The following is an 11,615-nucleotide window of genomic DNA, read 5'->3' as shown; positions in this document are numbered from 1 at the left end:
GATCAATTTTTACAGCCTTCTGTCCAGGCAATGAAGTCCCACATCAGGGATACCTCACACCTTTTAACACTCTTGAAGGATTTGAATGTATCAGAAGACAGTCTATTGGTCACAATGGATGTGTCTAGCCTGTACACAGTAATCCCACATGTGGATGGCATTGGGGCTTGCAGAGAAGCATTAACCAAAAGACATATGGGGGTACCTCCCACCGAATTCTTAATGTCATTATTGGATCTCATATTGTCCCACAACTACTTCACGTTCAAAGAGGTCTTCTACTTACAAATCTCGGGGACCGCGATGGGCTCTAATGTCGCCCCTTCATTTGCAAATCTCTATATGGAACAATATGAGACCCAATATTTGCTACCTATGGGTGGAAAGAATATTTATTTTTACAAACGCTACATAGATGACTTGTTGTTGGTCTGATGCTGTTGCAGCTTGTTGTGGGACTGATGCTGTGGTGATCAGTGATTGGCTGATCTCCATGTCATTAAATAAATTTCCTGTCCTGTCCGGATTTTCTTATTTGGAAATCCGGACAGGAAAGTTTCACAAGGACAGCCCAAAAACCGGGCTATCCAGGTGAAATCCGAACAGATGTCAACCCTAAGCAGGAGAGGGATTTTTAATGCTATAGAAGAAGCAGAACCCGTGATCTGGGCCTACCTGTTCACCAGGCCTCCCCTCGCTCCTGTGGGGTTTGCTTCCTCTATAGTTATGCCACAGCTTAGGGGCAAGGACCGAATCAACAAGCCAATACAGTCCTCACACTGATGGGATTTTGGACATCCCCCTACATGGGCCAATATGCCGACTTAGTCCAGAAGGACCGAAACGGCAGCTTTTATCAGCACATGTGCAGCCATCTTAAGGTCTGCATCACATTCGCACACATTATCAGGAGCTAATGAACCTTCCTGTAAGTTTTTGGAGTATGGAGGGAAACCAGAGCACCCACAAGAAACCCACACAATCGTGGAGAAAACATATGAACTTTATGCCTTGGCTGAAATCAAAGCTAGGACCCCAGCAAGGCAAGAGAGCAACCCCAACACAGTCTATCTCAATGTATATTTCAGGTGGGATAAATACATTCTGATTACAGTGGGCTTCTGTGCATGACCAGGACAAATCCATGGGTTGTTTATATGTTATCCTATGTTTGAGAAGCTTGCCTCTGATTTCCTCCAACATATTGGAAGGTTAATCGCTTTCCAAACAAAAGTGACCTCTGTGCTTGTGTGTGTGTTGCTGAGATAGAGATCAGATAAGTAACCAGAGTAGCAGGGACTGATGTGAATGATTAAACCAGTGGTGCCCAAAAAAGAATGCTGGTAATATGCTAATAGAACTTCAGCTGGTAACCAGCATATCTCAAGAGCATTGTCCTGATACAATATAGATTATCCTCCTGGTTGCTTCTGTTGTTTAGATCTTTTCACATAAGAAATACTTTGAGCCATGTGTTTCAAATGTTTTATTGGATGTTTTACAATAAACAGCAAGAAGATAACAACATGACAGCTACTTTCCTGCAAATTCGAAACTATATAACAAGTAACACACGTGTGCTAGATCAAAAAGAACTTGAACATGAGATAAAAATGTTAGAAAAAACAACGTTTCTAGTCAGAGTAGTAACTATGTGAATATATGAAAAAAATAATAAAATACAAAAATAAATAATACAACAAAAAAACAATACAATAAATAATCCAGTGGATGAAAATGAAAAAGTAAAGAAAACCATTGTTTTCAGGAAAAAAAATTGAAATAAAGGAAACGTAAGCTTGAAAGAATCTCTCAATCTGTTTTCCTCTGATTTCAGAGTTTCTTGCCAACTGAGTTGGTTAAGGGGTGACGAGATATCTGTTTTTTAGCCAATAATTAAATAGTGCTTTTTTTGAAGCGGACATAATCAAAGTAATCAGTATCTTTGTTTCTTGGGAGATGGATTTTAGAAAATAGCATAGCACTCTATCTAAGTGCAATAGAACAAAACAAGGGGATAATTTTATATTTACTTTTAATCTAGTTTTTGAATATTGAGTGACTTCTCTCCAAAAAAGACTAACCTTAGTGCATGAACATAGATAGCTTACATTAGTCTCAACCTTGAGCCATGAATTAGAGTCCTGCAGTGGGTCGGGTACCCGCCGGTTACCTGCAAAAAAGTGGGTAACCTGCGGGTTGCAGGTAGAAGTTTCGGGTGCGGGTATAGACGTGGGTCGGCGGTTCTGTGGGTTGGGCCATGGGTCTTCTCAATAGAAAGTTTTACTCCTTTTTTCTGATTACGCCTTCTTCCGATGATGTCACTTCCAGTTTACAAACACAGCACTTCCTGATTTTTTATGGTCTGCTGGTCGCGGATCGGGTTGCGGATAAGGTACTTGCGGGTCAGGTTGGTTATCGGGTCCAAGAGGGTAAGAATGTGGGTTGCGGGTCCCGGGTCAGGTTTAACAAATTGGTTCCGCGCAGGACTCTACCATGAATGTTGTTCATTTAACAAGTGCAATGTAATCAAAGGAGAGGGTACGGTAAAATCTCTTGGGGATAGTAAGTTGTTACATTTAACCCCTGAGCTCTTTTTTTTTAATTTTTTTTTAGAATAATTCACCAGCCAAGGAACTGTTTTCTGGGTGCTGTGTGTAATTTTCTTTCATCCTCTCAGGTGCCCCCTGCACTAATTATAGGGGGGGGCACATGTACAAGTACAGAAATCGTAGAAAAAGCCCATGCCGACTGGGGAATGTCTGGAACACTGGAAAAATATGGCCACATGCCTTCTTGGGTGTTGGATCTTGATTGGATAGAATTGCAGGGTGTTCCACGTGGGTTGGAACTATTGGTTTACTATACCTATACTATTAATCAATGAACCGATAAAACATCTGTTTCTCGAAGACTCAATAGACCACACTTTTGACCAAATTGGCCATACACCTGCATGTTTTAGTCCAACACATTCACATTTCTCGCTAAAAGTTCATTGGTCATAATTGAAAATCTAAGTGGCGACTAATTGCCTGCACATACCTGTTACATGGAGTCGTTGGCTGTCAGTCTTGGCCTACCTACCACCAATATGCAGGACTATCTCTCCACTGACTTGCTAATTAGACTTTCAATATATTTAAGACATTGAGACATTTTGTGCATACTGCTACTAAAAGATGCCTTACCCTTTAAAGAAAACAGGGATTGTTTGTCCATATATTGCAATATATTTAAACTGGCCAACTACATCAAAGTCATCCCATATCTGGCCAGTCCTACGCTTAATTTTCATCTGATTCATTAAGAATTCTATTGCTTCATTATACATTTTACTTTTACCTGCAACTTACGTGCTGCTTTCAAAGTAAAACAGTACAGTGAGCTGAGAGTTGCCGGCTCCCCTGCACAGCCTGGGAATTCAGGGAGCAGGAAGTGGAAGAGAAGGGAGGGATTATTAGGGCAAGGACCGACGTGGCGTTTTTACGCTGTGTTTTTAAAAAAGCTCCGTCAGTCGTAAATACGCATAAACTGCACTACCGCTAAAACTAATGGAAATGTACTACGGCAATTCACACAGGGCGCTTGCAAGCCGAAATCCGCCACAGGACGCCAGTATTGGCGTTTTTCAGCAGAAACGCCAATACGTCAAGAAACTACCAAATCAATAGACTATGGGATCTGCACGTTTGAAATCAGACTTTGTGTAATTACGAAGCGTATTTTAAATATGGTGTCCAAATTCTCAATGAGAAGTGCATGTTGGTAAAAAACGCATGAAAAACGCATGTTGACGGTCGTGTGCGGCTTCACGCCCGGCGTTTCTTTTTTAAAAACGCAACGTAAAAAACCCCGTCTGGCCTTGCCCTTAGGGTTTTTGCAGAAATATTCAATAAATCATCCTGAAACACTACTTTTTTAAGCACAAAACTAAAGGATTATAATGCACTGGTACTTTCTTATTTTTTACACAAAATGTCTCCTTTAAACTTAGCGTGCTAGTCCTCCCCCGGCCCCAGGAGCCCCCCCCCATCATAACATAGTCAGAGAGAAAAGAAAGCCGGGTCTGTAGTAGGGGAGCTGTTGCTAAGCAGGCGGTTGCTAGGGCGGACATTTTGGAGGGGCGATGAAGCCGCAGAGCGGAAGTGCTGCAGAGCGTGCGGCCTCCTCTTCCGGAATTACAATTTTTTTTTTCGGTGAAGGAAATGGCGCCGCTGGCTGTATTGACGGTGATTTCAGCGCGGATTGTGACGGACTGAGAGGCGCTTCCCCCAGACCGCAGCTCCAGTCGGACGCTACTTTATGTCCCTGCAGTGCACTTTATATACATGAGGTAAGTGCCGGTGCTTCAGCTTCGCCCTTGCTGTTTGTCCCTTGGTCCCCCCCTTAGTCTGTGCAGGCTTGCAGCTAATCACCACTGCGCTCTCTGCTTGTCTGGCTCCGGCCTGTTGTCTCTTTAAGCCTCGTATCTTGCGTTCCCTGTGGCTGCAGCGTCCAGAGTTGCACCTCCTCATTCCCTCAAGTAAAGGGGTGTCAGCGAGAGTAGCAGCTGCTTCTACAGCGGAGAAAATCCTCCTTAGGTTAAACAGCGAATCTCCCATCATGCATTTCAGCCGGGGGTCGGACATACTTTAATCAAAAGTGGATTTACTTGACTGCTCTGTGGTGCTTGTGCTGCTGTTGTTGTTGGCTTCCTTCATCATTAATATTAATATATATTCGATATTAAAGCGGTTGTTCACCTTAAGGGTCGGGTCAGACGCTCAGATTCGGGGAGATTAGTCGCCCAGCGATAAATCTCCTCTTCTTCAGGACGACTAATCTCCCCAAACTGCATTCCCGCCGGCTAGAATGTAAATCGCCGGCGGGATGGCACTTGGAGCGCTTAGTTTTCCGAAGTTGTCTCACGAGGAAACTTCAGACGACTTCGGAAAAAGAAGCGCTCCAAGTGGCTTCCCATTGGCGATTTACATTCTAGCCGGCGGGAAGGCAGTTTGGGGTGATTAGTCGCCACCCGAAGAGGGGATTTTTGTCGCCTGGGACAAATCTCCCCCCGAATCTGAGCATGTGCCTTGACCATTAAGATAACGTTTAGTATGACGCAGAGAGTGATATTCTGAGACAATTTGCAATTGGTTTTCATTTTTTAGCATTTGATTTATTTAGCTTTTTATTCAGCATCTCTCCAGTTTGCAATTTCAGCAGTCTGGTTGCTAGGGTCCAAATTCCCCTAGCAACCATGCCTTGATTTGAATAAGAGACTGGAATATAAATAGGAGAGGCCTGAATAGAAAGATGAATAATAAAAAGTAACAATACATTTGTAGCCTTATACAGCATTTGTTTATAGATGGGGGTCAGTGACCCCCCATTTGAAAGCTGGACGGGGTCAGAAGAAAAAGGCAAATAATAATAAAAAAACTATAGAAAGTAAATGAAGACCAGTTTACAAGTTGCTTAGTATTAGGTATTCTATATAACATACTAAAACTTAACTTAAAGGTGAACCACCGCTTTAAGTTATTAGCAAATGTAATTGTTAAAAGCTGTTTCCAGCTGCTGCATTGCTGGTTCTGACTCCTAAAACGGGAGAGCAGACATCAGCTGTTACTTCTGCTACATTGTCTCAGGATTCAAAACCCAGAGGACTCCTTTTCGGTGTAAAATTGAATTTTGAAACCACTGACTGTTTTTAATCAATGTATGTGGGGGAAGCACATTAGATCCTTTTTATTTATTTATTTATTTTCAGTAGTCAAAAACAAAACTTTTGACCTCGTGGGCCCCATGTATATTTACTGTAGCCCTTAAAGTCTTTTATTTCATGGCAGCTGCGGAGATACATTATGAAGATTGGTGCGGCAATATGACTGTATATAATACTGTATATTAAGTTTTGCCATGGATTGGTATACACAGGAAAGGAAAATCTCTATTTCTGTGTTAAAAGTGGGGTTCTGGCTATGGATCCAATACAGGTATGGGACCTGTTCTCCAGAATGCTCAGGACCTGGAGCGTTCCAGATAATGGATCTTTCTGTAATTTGGATCTTGATACCTCAAATTTACTATAAAATCATGTAAACATTAAATAAACCCAATAGGCTGTTTTTTACTTCCAATAAGGATTAAATATAAATTAGTTTGGATCAAGTACAGGTATGGGATCCATTATCCAGAAAGTTCCCAATTACATTATGGCTGTCTCCCACAGACTCTCTTATTATGAAATAATCCAATTTTTAAATAATGATTTCCTTTTTCCTTGTAATAATAAAACAGTACCTGGTACTTGATCCCAACTAAGATATAATTGATCCTTATTGGAAGCACAACCAGCCTATTGGGTTTATTTAATGTTTACAGGATTTTCTAGTAGACGTAAGGCATCGAGATCCAAATTAACAGAAAGAGCCGTATCCCGAAAACCCCACATCCCGAGCATTCTGGATAACGGTTCCCATACCTGTACAAGCTACTGGTTTTATTTATAAAAACTAGAATTATTTGGATAAAACTGAGTCTGAGAGAAGGCCTTTAATAATTCAGAGCTTTCTGGATAATGGGTTTCAAGTTGACAGATCCCATATCTGTATTACACTGTAAGTTTATGACAGATGTTACTAGATGAATGGGAGTCATTGGATTGTACGTTCTTCTATTCCTAAGTGACCCACTAATGTTTACATCTGTACAGTGAAGTATTTAGTCACAACATTGCGTTGCAATAGAGCGGATACATATTCTCTTGCATAATGCATATTGCTCTATCCTGCTGTCAGCATCTATTTGCAGTTTTTTTAGTCCCACTCCTGCCGCTTATTGTGTATATTTCTTTTGCAGAGACTTGGAAGCTGCAGCTACCAAAGACATTGAAGTAAATCCTAGCAGGTAGGGCTGTTACACTCTAATTAAAAGCAGGGTTAATTGAATCTCATTGATTTATGCAAGACAGCTGGCTAGGGCTTTTCTCCTGTGTTCTGAAATATTCGGCATAGTAAAATGATTTTGGTATTTTTATGCTTTGGAAAAATAGGTCTTTCCGGCTGGGTGAATGGCTTTATAATACAGGTATGGGACCTGTTATCCAGAATGCTCGTGATCTGGGTGTTTCCGGATAGTGGATATTTCAGTAATTTGGATCCTCTTAACTAGGGATGCACCGAATCCAGGATTCTGACTTTTTCAGCAGGATTTGGATTCGGCCGAATCCTTCTGCCTGGCCGAACCAGATCCGAATCCTAATTTGCATATACAAATTAGGGGCAGGATGGAATTTGTGTGACTTTTTGTCACAAAACAAGGAAGTGAAAGCATTTTTTTTCCCCTTCCCACCCCCAATTTGTATATGCAAATTAGGATTTGGTTTGATATTCGGCCGAATCTTTAGCAAAGAATTCGGGGGTTCGGCCGAATCCAAAATAGTGAATTCAGTGCATCCATACTCTAATCTAGTATAACTTAAGTTTACTAGAAAATCATTAAATTAAATAAATCCAATAGGCCTGTTTTGCTTCCAATAAGGAAGATAACGGATCCCATACCGGTATTGATTTTATTATATGGTAGTGCAAGAGTTGTCTCTAGTAGTGTTCTCGTAGCCTGTGACAAGGTTTTCTCATGAGGTATTTAGGGTGGGTTCAATATTCTGGATGAGAAATATAAGCAGAGAAGGAGTCCAGATGTTTGGCCGCTCATATAATCGTGCAGTGAAAGTCAGACTTTCTGTTGTTTATTTGTTTACTGGTGGTAAAAAAAATTTGGGTTGAATACTAAATATAGTAGATCTGTGCCAAACGCATGACTGGATTTGTGCCTTTCACTGGTAATTGCCGTGTGATTCACAAAGCTCTTGATGTTGCCTTGCAATTATGGTTACACTTCAAAACTCTGTAGCAGACAGATCCAAAACATTAACAGAAATATGAAAACTGTAACAACTTCCTTTAATATACGCATAGACCCAAATTATTGAAAGTCCATCTCAGTGAGAGTAAATTTTAGGTAAATCATTTTTTTTTTTGTTTTTTTTTAAAAATTTCCTTAATTTTTATAATATACAGGTATGGGATATGTTTTCTGGAAAGAATTTTTCGTGATTTTTCCATTCGGAGTTTATTAAATAACCCCCCCTTAGATCCAAATTACAGAAAGATCTGTTATTCAGAAAACAGTGGCCCCCGAGCATTCTGGATAACCGATCCTATACTTGTAATAGCTTGTAGTTAATGCTATGGTGGTAGCAGTCCTGTTGGGTTTTTTTCATATCTAAATATTTTTTTAGCAGTCTAAGACAGTGATCTAAATTACAGGGGGGGAAAACCCCTTATTCAGGAAAACCCCATGTTCCAAGCCCTCTGCATAACAGATCCCATATCTGAATAGCTGTTTTTCTATCTTTCTGGATGCCAGCTATACTCAACCATGCCTTTTACAAATAACATGGAAGTTATATTTATATTTGTCCTCGTATATCTCGAAGCATGTGATTTTATTTGTATTCTATTCTCTGTTTGAAGACGTTGACCGTAGTATCGGATAAATGTTCAACGTTGTTTATTATTGTGTATTTTTAATCTGTAATGTAAAATAAACCTTTTGAATATCTTATCTTTGTTTTACAACCAACTTAATTTTTTTTTTTTTTTTACAACATTTCTGTAATCAAAATTCATTAGTCAGTTAATGTGCCTGTTATCTGTTTAGGTTTATAGCTGAATGACTTTCAAGCTCATAAAGTGCTTATTTATCAAAGTTGCTGCTTGTATCGCAGCTACATAATTATTGGTCTCTGGTTTATTTGTACCTTGGAACACTGGCAGTGCTGTCATTATAACCGTACTCTCTTATGAAGTATTGATTGCTTTTGGAACTGGTTATCCGTGCCTTTATCTGAATCGTTTACAAAAACATACAGGGAACTTTGAGATGTAGCAAGAATGTACAGAGATATGCATGTGGGGCAGTAATAAGCACTGCCCTCAGTTGGAACGGAGTCCATCTTGAAAGCATATAAGAATATGTACAGTTATGCGACCTGTTGTGCTGAATGCCCAGGGCCTGGGGCTTTCCAGATAAGGGGTCTTTAGGTAAAAAAAAATCTTTTTTGTTTATTTAGATGTTTATTTAAATGTTTAAACTTTAACCCTCAAACTGAATTGTTTTTACTCCAATAAGAATGAATTATATCTTTGTTGGAATCAAGTACAAGGTAATGTTTTATTACTACAGAGAGAGCAAGGAAATTTGTTTTTAAAAAAAAAATGAAATTATTTTATTAAAATGGAGTTTATGGGAGATGAGCTTTCTGGATAACGGCTTTCTGGATAATTAATCCCACATCTGTACTGTAGAGTCCAGTGGAGGTCCTATATATACAGTGTTATTGTGACATGCAGCACCATGCTGTGTTGTATTTTAGATCTGCCTCTTGATTTGGATAGTAGTCAAAATAAATGATTCTATTTTTAGTTTTTTAATTATGTAATTATTTTCCTTAAAAGTTATGATTTAAAAACCGTATGCTTAATGCACTAGTCAGAGGTTTCTTCGGTTCAAGCTCCCAGGTTATCCAATATTTGGCCTTGGCCCTCTAATCAAAGGTCAAAGTGACATTTTGTGAATTTTTAAATATACAAAGCTGCCACCCAGATCTCTTGGATTGTTCTTCAGGGTGCCCTGCAGTAAAGTGATTTTATTCTTCTATTATATTTTGCCATGAACAAAATATGTTGCGTATGAAACTCTTATGCCACTTTGGTTGCCCCCTGTAGAGGCCTCAAACTTTCCACCCACATACCACAAACATGACTTTAGATCCTTGATTTGGGTTAGAAGAAACAAGAGATATAGTGGATAGTGTGAACTTATCTCAAGAGTTGTGATTGGAGTTAAAGGACCAGTAATAGCAAAACGTTTTTTTTTTAAAAATTCGTTGATATGCTACAAAAAAAAGACACCAACACACATTAAACTTTAAAGTCGCTAAGTCTTTATTAAGAAATAACTTACCGAAACTCTGCTTAGCTCCTCTTCAGAAAAGGCGATTGGCTATCCATCGTGCGGCGCTCCATTTCTCCTCCATGACTTCCTTATAGGAGATAGCCAGGGAGGAGAAATCGAGCACAGCACGATGGATTGTCGCCGTTTCTAAAGAGGAACGGAAGCTTATTTTCTGAAAGTTATTTCTTAAAGGAGAAGGAAAGCTACTGAGGCATTTTATTGCCAATAGATTAGCTGCAATAGTGCAAGCTAGAATGCTATATTTATTCTGTAGAATGTTTTACCATACCTGAGTAAAAAGCTATAGAAACTCTCTGTTGGTTTAGAATAGCTGCAGTATTAACATGGTGTGACATCACTTCCTGACTGAGTCTCTCCTTGCTCTGGGCTCAGATTACAGTAGAGAAGGGGGGGGGGGAGAGGAGCAAACTGAGCATGCTCTTGCCCAAGGCAATGAGGTTTAAGCTGAAGGCAGGAAGTCAGATACAGAAGCCCATGTGTACACAATAGAAGGAAAGAAATGCAGTGTTTCTTTTGACAGGGGACTCAGAGCAGCACTACTTTGGGGGTTTACTGGTATATTTCTGATAAGGCTTACTTAGTTTTAACCTTTCCTTCTCCTTTAATAAAGACTTAGCGATTTTAAAGTTTAAAATGTGTTGGCGTTTTTTTGGGGGTTTTTTTTCGTAGCATACTAATCCATTTTTTTAGAATTTTTTTCTGTTACTGGTCCTTTAAATTTGTCTTACAGGATTTATATTACAGGCATGGTGGTCCATTATCCAGAAACCTATTCTCCAGAAAGTTCAGAATTAGGGAAAGGCTGTCTCCATTTTATCCAAATAATCAAATTTTTAAGAGTGATTTTTTTTTTCTCTGTAATAATAAAACCATACCTTGTACTTGATCGCAACCAAGATATAATTAATCCTTATTGAAGCCAAAACCAGCCTATTGGGTTTATTTAATGTTTTCATGATTTTCTAGTAGACTTAGGCTATGAAGATCCAAATTACAGAAAGATCCATTATCCAGAAAGCCCCAGGTCCCATTCTGGAGAATAGGTCCCATACTCGTATTGTTGGATTCAAGCTGACATAAATGGTGTTTGTGATGGGGTGCAATTGTAAAAATGTCCAAACCCCCTATTAGAATGGACAACATTTACATTCCTTGTCCCATTGATTGAGTCATCCCTTTCTAATAAGGGTGCGGTTCACCTAATTTGTTTTACATTTTGCAGGAGGGACATTATTCTGCATTAATTCTAATGCTTTTTATTTATTGTCCTTTTTTACATTTGTAAGTTAAAAAGTACAGCACTGAAAACATCACAGGCATTAAGATCCGAAAAAAGAGAAAAGGAACCTTGTTTTGTAACTGTATCAAACACTACACCTCTGTAGTTCACCCACTTCTCTCCACATATAGTTTCGGTTTGTTGTATAATTTTTACAATAATCCAAACCGAAACTATGTTGGTAATCTTAGAAATGAACTGATAACACCAGATAAAAATGTTACAAAGAATACTGCATATGACTTGTCATATTCTGCAGAAAAGAGTCAGATTCACTAGATTTTAACAACAAGCAACTTTGTAACATTTT

General features: G+C 39.2%; 1 protein-coding gene across 6 annotated transcripts in view; it reads left to right on the top strand.

Annotated features, from left to right (window-relative positions):
* Window positions 1–4,101: 4,101 nt before the first annotated feature.
* Window positions 4,102–11,615, top strand: part of tnrc6a.S (trinucleotide repeat containing 6A S homeolog) — a 59,307-nt gene continuing 51,793 nt past the window's right edge. For 3 of the 6 annotated variants that reach the window (XM_018239274.2, XM_018239272.2, XM_018239269.2), the window contains exons 1-2: window positions 4,103–4,336; window positions 6,847–6,894. The gene's annotated coding sequence lies outside the window, so the exon portion shown is untranslated. Of the gene's footprint in view, window positions 4,337–6,846; window positions 6,895–11,615 lie in introns of all 6 variants that reach the window. The other 3 variants (XM_018239271.2, XM_018239273.2, XM_018239270.2) reach the window with 3 other exon arrangements.

The sequence above is a fragment of the Xenopus laevis genome, chromosome 9_10S, assembly GCF_017654675.1.
Source record: "Xenopus laevis strain J_2021 chromosome 9_10S, Xenopus_laevis_v10.1, whole genome shotgun sequence".
Lineage (NCBI taxonomy): Eukaryota > Metazoa > Chordata > Amphibia > Anura > Pipidae > Xenopus > Xenopus laevis.
The sequence above is the reverse complement of the archived record's forward strand: the minus strand, read 5'-3'. Positions and strand labels throughout refer to the sequence as shown.